General features: G+C 52.0%; 1 pseudogene; it reads right to left on the reverse strand.

The window, feature by feature from the left end:
* Positions 1-577: 577 nt before the first annotated feature.
* LOC139180862 (V-type proton ATPase subunit F pseudogene) lies at positions 578-1,151 on the reverse strand (annotated as a pseudogene).
* Between the last annotated feature and the right edge of the window lie 5,806 nt (positions 1,152-6,957).

A 6,957-nucleotide genomic window follows, 5' to 3' on the forward strand; every position in this document is an offset into this window, starting at 1 on the left:
TGCAATAACCTATAAGGGAAAAGAATCTGAAAAAGAATGGATACATGGATATGTATAACTGAATCACTTAGGTGTACACATGACACCAACACAACATTGTAAATCAAGTATACGCCAATATAAAATAAAAATTAAATTGAATTAAATAAAAAATCTAAGTCAGATGATGTCACTCTGCTCAAAGCCTTACAGTGACTCCCCATTTTACTCGAAGTAAAAGCCAAGGCACTGACAGTGATCTCCTGGATACCACAGGGTACAAGAATCTGCCCCACCTCTTGCACCTCTGCTCATATCTCGTTTTCTCCCCCTCCCTCTGCCCTAGCCACCCTGGCCTCCTTGGTGCTCCTGGAATGTCCCAGGCCATCCTGCCTTAGGACCTTTGCACTGACTGTTTTCTCTGGCTGAAACACTCTTCATCCAGATAACTGTCTGGCCTACTCCTTCACCTCCTTTGAGCCTTTGCTCCAATGGCACCTTCTTTTTTTTTTTTTTTGGAGAGAAGCAAGAATGTTATTTTAATTTAACATCAACAATGACAGCACAGGGAAGAGGCAGTGGAGAGAAGACACTCAGGTTTCCTGTATCCCAACCAGCCTTAATTTTAATGGCAGAGCCCCAGCAACTGGAAGCACCCCAGCTCTGGTGCCTCTCAGTAGAATGGGAAGGGGCAGGGAATTGGAACTCAGAGGCTAAGATCTTAGAGAAGGGCTGATGGCAAGCCCAGGGAGAGGCCGCAAGGCGGAGGGGAGTCCTCTAGCGCAGGTCTTCAGCCGTGAACATGCCCCTGGCCCTGCACAGGATGGAGTCCTTGGCAGCATCATACGGGTGCTCCTTGGACGGGATCTCCAGTACAGCCGGAATGGAGCGCTGGTGGGCGTCAAGGGCGTGCCGCACCATCTCTGCAATGTACTGGTTGATAAGGATGATGCCGATGTCATCCCGGTTTAGAAACTGCCGGAAAGTGTCTTCGATCTCATTGATGGTAGTATCCTTCTCCACCACCAGGAAATTAGGGTGGCGGTTCTTGTTAAGCTCCCCTATGCCGCCCAGCAGGAAGCCAGTCACAGTGTCCTCGTCTCCGATCACCGCAATTAGCTTCCCCCTCCCTGCCATCCTCACAGACCACCCGAGATCCTCAGCGACCGCAGGGTGTCACCGAAGCCCCGCCTTCGCAGCGCACCGCCTTTTCGGCCGCCCAATGGCACCTTCTTGATGAGGCCTCCCTGACCACCCTATTCAATGCAGCCACCACCCACATCTCATCCTCCCAACTCTCCTTTTCTTCTCTCCTTTTACATTTTCCTTGGCATTTCTCTTTTAAAGAAATGCAATCATTTCTCCTGTAGTATGTTCATTGTCTTGCCCCATTCCTAGAATGCAAAATCCATGAGGGGATGGAGTCTTCTGTCCATTTTGTTCACCGATACATCCCCAGCACCTAGGCCAGCTCCTAGCACCCGCTCACAAAATATTTGTTGAATAAAGGAGCCTAGGTTATAGATCTCTCTTGGATTCAAAAAAGGAGTCTGGCCCTCCTGGAGGTAAAAGCATAAAAGCAGCCAGAGCCCCCAATTTGTTTGCCCCCCAGGGAAGCTCTGGGCAGGGATCTCCCTCCTTCCTGGAGATTCTCCCAGCAATGCTTCTCCATGTCTCCTACGACAGCTTTCCTTTAATGAGGAAGTTCTTCCCTCACAGAAACCCAGCTGCACTGCATACCCTCAACTCCCCAAGCAGGGCTAAGACCTGGTGACAGGATGAGGGTCCCAGGAGCAGGCCAGTGGAAGCCCCCGTGGCCTGTGTTGGTAGCAGGGAAACCTGGCCATGGTGGCCTATCCTGATACGTACCCCAAAGGCTAGGAGAGGCCTCGCCACCTCAGCACACACCTCCCTTAGAGTTTTGGGGCCTGCTGAGGAGGAGGCCATGGGTGACTGCTGCTAAGTCGCTTCAGTCATGTCCGACTCTGTGCGACCCCATAGACAGCAGCCCACCAGGCTCCCCCGTCCCTGGGATTCTCCAGGCAAGAACACTGGAGTGGGTTGCCATTTCCTTCTCCAGTGTATGGAAGTGAAAAGTGAAAGTGAAGTCGCTCAGTCGTGTCCGACTCTCAGCGACCCCATGGACTGCACCCTACCAGGCTCCTCCAACCAATGGGATTTTCCAGGCAAGAGTACTGGAGTGGGGTGCCATTGCCTTCTCCGCCATGGGTGACAGAGGGTCCATTTTGAGCAGTTAAAACATAATCCTTCCAAGCCATCTCTCAAGTCCTAAGGAAAATTCCACAGGTTCTCCACAGTAAGCACTAACTGGAACGTATACCCTTTTCAAAAGAAAAATAATAGTCATAATGATTTCTTCCTTCAATGGGCCAAGTTCTGGGAGACCAGGCAGGCCCTGCATCTACTTAGATAGCCCAAGAAGCAGACGAGATTCACCCATCCACCACTCACAAACATGTTGAAATTTCAGGTTTGGCAACTGAGGCTCAAAATGAGACTGTTTGGCTTTGGCAGACCTGCTTGAGCACGCTGGCTTCAGCTTCATGTTGGTGATTTAGCAAACACTTGGGAGGCGGGGCACTCAGGTCATCAACAGGCAAGGCTCACCAACCTGGCACTGAGTGCTGAGGCAGCATTTTGATAAGACTAGGGATGAGAGCAGGGAGAGGTTTCCTAGCAGAGAGGACTCCAGGGGTGGTGGAGATGATGGGGTGCGTGTTGAAGGCATGGTAGCAGATCAAAGGGCCCCCTCGGGCCAAACCTGTGGAAAGCCTTTTGATCTCCTAATCACATCTATTTACCTTGGGTCCAGCCTGAGACAAAAGAACTGCCCAGAAGGACCAGCCTGTGATGGCAAGCCGGGCTCCTGAGGACTGCTCAGAGCTCTTGCTTCTTTGGAGATACTCAGGATTCTGTGGGTGTTTCTTGGGCACTACTGGAGCCGAGAGAGCTGCCAATGTGGCGAGGGCGCAGGGGTGGAGAAGCCACTGGGCTGTGACCTCAGTGGCAGCCAGATGCAGAGGCAAGAGCAGCAATGTCCATGGGGCTTGAAAGTGTTAGTCACTCAGTCATGTCTGACTCTTTGGGATGCCATGGACTGTAGCCCGCCAGGCTTCTCCGTCCATGGGATTCTGCAGGCAAGAATACTGGAGTGGGTTGCCATGCTCTCCTCCACAGCATCTTCCCAACCTAGGGATCAAACCCAGGTCTCCTGCATTGCAGATGGATCCTTTACCGTCTGAGGCACCAGAGAAGCCCCCATGGGGCTTACTTGTCCTCAAAGACCTCCAAGTGTGCATTGTGGGGAGGTGGGCCAGAGGGTGAGAGAAGCCAATTTCGAAGTAGCCTTTCATCCGACCTCCCCACATCTAATAACAATAGTAAATCACAGCACTTACTTCACATCTGGCAGTTTTCTTCAGACTTTCCATCCTATTTTAATCCCTGTTTTACAAATGAGGGAGCTGAGGCACAGCAAAGCTAAGTGATTCACAAAAGGTTACCCGATTTGCAAATGGTGGAGCAGGAGGCTTCCCCCTAGAGCCTCTGGCCCCACCATCCACATGTCTCACTACTAAGCCCACGGCCTCCTCACTCTTTCTTCCCCTCTTGCCTTCTGACTCTGAACTAGAGTCTAGCAGGCAGAACTAGCCCCTCAGGGGCCCTGATCTGCCTCTAACATCCAGGTTCATCATTTCACCTCCCTGAGTCCTTCGCCTCATCCGTTTTCTCAAATGCTGATAACAGACGCCCACTCCATACCCGCATGGAAGCAGGGGGGTGGGTGGCAGTTGAAGCTTGGGAGATGCCAGGAATGTGAACATGTTTTTTAAAAAACCACCAAACGTCTATTGTTCTTTTCTTTCCTCCTCTCAACTCCTCTGGGCTTCCTGCGAGATCAAAGTTATGAGAGGTGTGTGCTGAAAAGAGTTTGGTGGGTGGGGATGGGGGGGCGGGCAGAGCTGCCTGGCAAGAGCGGGTTGGAGTCTTTTCCTAACTTTGAACCTATTCTTCTTTTAGGACCTACCAGCAGAGTCATTTGTCTCTAACTCCAGGAGGCGCCATTCACATAGGATATAGCGCTAATGGTGACCGTGGAATCATTCAACATGCCTACCAGGCTGAGTGGGAGAAGCTTCTCCAAAGGGCACAATGGCCTGGGGAACAGCCCAGTCCTGACCACAACCCCTGGGTATGGGGAGTAGAGACTTAAAGGTCTGAGGCCTTGGGAGGGGAGGTGGTTAGAGGAAGGGCAGAGGCCAAGAGAGGGGTCTGGGGGAGGCCAGGCAGGCAAAGGAGCGGGGATAGCCAAGAGGGAGCAGCTCAGGGACGTCTGCACCCCACCCCCGCTCGGGCTGGGCTGTGGGAGGGAGACCCTGACCACATCAGGGGTGTGTGGCGAGGAAATGAGGCCTCCTCAGGAACGAGCTGCAAATGAGAACCGTATGGAGTTTCGGGATCCCCGCAGGAACACAGGGAAAGGATACAGTTGCGTCCATGGGAAAGTTATTATCATCTCCGCTGAAGTTAAACATTCAGGAGGCTCTGTTTTCCATCTCCTCTGCCTGGGAGCCTGCGAAGGGGGAGGAGGCTTGGGGGGCTTGTCGGGAGGGCCTGGTGGGTCATGTTTTCCGAGGGGAGTCAGGGACAGGGAGGCCCTGCGTCTGCTTGCTCCTTCTCCAGTGCTGGGGAAGCTGGTTTGCCGAGGGCATGCTCTCTGTGGGGGCTGTCAGGTTGCTTCGCCTCTGCAAGAACCTGGGCAGAGGGAGGGGAGGATGAGGGAGAGGCCTGGGGCCCTGAAGAGACAAACAGGTCATGTAGAACATCGGCCGAACTGCAGGAAGGTGAGGGCTTCAGGCTTATGGACAGTTCTCTATTCGTTCAAAATGTACTAGGAATGGAAGTGTCAGGCATAGACGTCCAAGAAGGGATGAAGACCAGCCTCCAGGTTCTGGGCCTCCATCAGCATCCACTAGTGACCTTTGGGACAATAAAGCCGCCTCAGAGAATGGTCCTCCTACTGCGGCTGCCCTTAGAGACCGGGGAGAAGCTGGGTTTTCAGGCTTGGAGGGAACAAGTGTACCGGGCTGAGCAACCTCCAAGCCTAAGGAGCCCGAACACCTTGGCAGGCCCCTCCGAGGCCCCCACCTCAGAGACGGCTCCCTCCATGCTCTCCCTCTGCCCAGGGATTTTTTCCTTCACTGAACTTGGAAGGCAGAAGGCTGCCTGCTACCTGCCTCACAGCAACTCCCTACCCTCTATTTCATAGCTCCACTGAGATTTTCTGAGCTTTTCTTTCAAGAATAACAACAGGGAAAGACAGGAGATTTTTAAAGTCTCCTTTCACACACACTACACACACCACTTTTCTGGGCAGACAGATGCCTGTCTGAGTGCCAGGTGCATCGCTGGATCTGCAAAGGCCATTCCCACACTGCCCAGCCTCAGAGGACCTCCTAGACACTGTCCCCAGAGACCCCAGTCCTGCCTGTATAGATGACAAGTATGGTGGAGATGGTGCAAGACCCAGGCCTTGGCACTAGTTCTGCCACCAATCAAGCCACATTAACCTCTCAGACCAGTTTTCTCAACCGTCAAAGTGAGGAAAGTAACACCAGTTGCCAGAAAGGTTTTAAGGATTAGCTGACAAAATACATCTAGCCCATGGAAGACACATGCCAAATGGATTCCTCTTCTGGCCACATCCCTGACCATGGAGAGATGGGCCTTGAGGACTGGAACTCAAATGAATTAGCAATCAAATTTAAATGCTAATAACAGAGACCTAACTAGAGTCTTAAAATTTGAGGTTTATCCTCTCATAAAAAAAGAGTCCAGCAGTGGGCAGTCTAGAGCTGGTGTGGCAGTTTTACAGTCATCAGGGTCCCAAGTTTCTTCTGTTTCTGCTTTACTTTCTTCAGCATGGGGCATCTATTCTCAAGGTCACAAGATGGCTGCTGCAGCTCCAGCCATCATCATCGCAGGCAGGAGAGGTATAGAAAGAAGGAGAAGGGCAAGGGGCAAAGAGGACTCTTCTCAGTCAAAAGAGCCCTTTGAAAACTTGCCCTTATATATATTATGAGCCATCTCTAAGCTTCAAGCAAAGCTGGGAATATAATCTTTTAGCTGCAGAGAATGCTGCCCCTAATAACGTCAAAGGAAGATGGGGAGAAGGCAGAGCTGATATTCACGAGCACAGCAGCACTGTGGTTAAAATAGTAAAATATCTCCATACTGATGATAAATGGCCCCTTTCCCAAGCCTTGTCCCCAGTGTCCCTTCTTATGGCCCTGACCCCTCCTCTATCTCCCTGTCACCTAGCAACAGAAGAGTCAATGTCTAGCCCAGGAGAAGGCCTCCAGAACTCCGCTTCAGCACTGGGCAGGCATCTGATCTGATTGCTCAATTGCCTGTCCTAAATGGTGGTGAAATATTTCAAACATCAGCCTTGGAAGGATGGGTGCCAAGCCGGTGAATAGCCCAAATGAAGGTTCCTAGTAGCTGCACAGGAAGACAGAAAAGAAATGAGTGATAGCTCAAAGGACACAGAGCAATTCTACCCAGCATGACTTGGTCTGTTCTCTAGGATTAGAAGTACCATTAGAACTGGCCAATCACGGCCCCTGGCCTCAGCCCCATGCTCTAGAGGGTCCTGCTCTGGCCATATCTCTGCCCATGGAGCAAGGCATCCATCAGACCAAAGGGACACCCACTTGGAGCCTCGTCTCCCCTCTAGTCATGCTCTGGGATCCTGGGACCCCAGAATTCCTCCCCCTGCAGACAGCCCTAAGTTCACTACCAGGGACTGCCCGGACCTCATCCCCTCATCTTTCCTCCCAAGGATACACGTCACTCTTTCTCCACACCCTTAGGTGGCCCAGAGGTGAATGTGTGCAGGGGCAATTTGGGGAGGGCAGAAAATAGACAGCACTGGACTGGTGGGCTAGAGGGTGAGCA

This window comes from Bos indicus, chromosome X (genome assembly GCF_029378745.1).
Source record: "Bos indicus isolate NIAB-ARS_2022 breed Sahiwal x Tharparkar chromosome X, NIAB-ARS_B.indTharparkar_mat_pri_1.0, whole genome shotgun sequence".
In the NCBI taxonomy this organism is placed as follows: Eukaryota; Metazoa; Chordata; class Mammalia; order Artiodactyla; family Bovidae; genus Bos; species Bos indicus.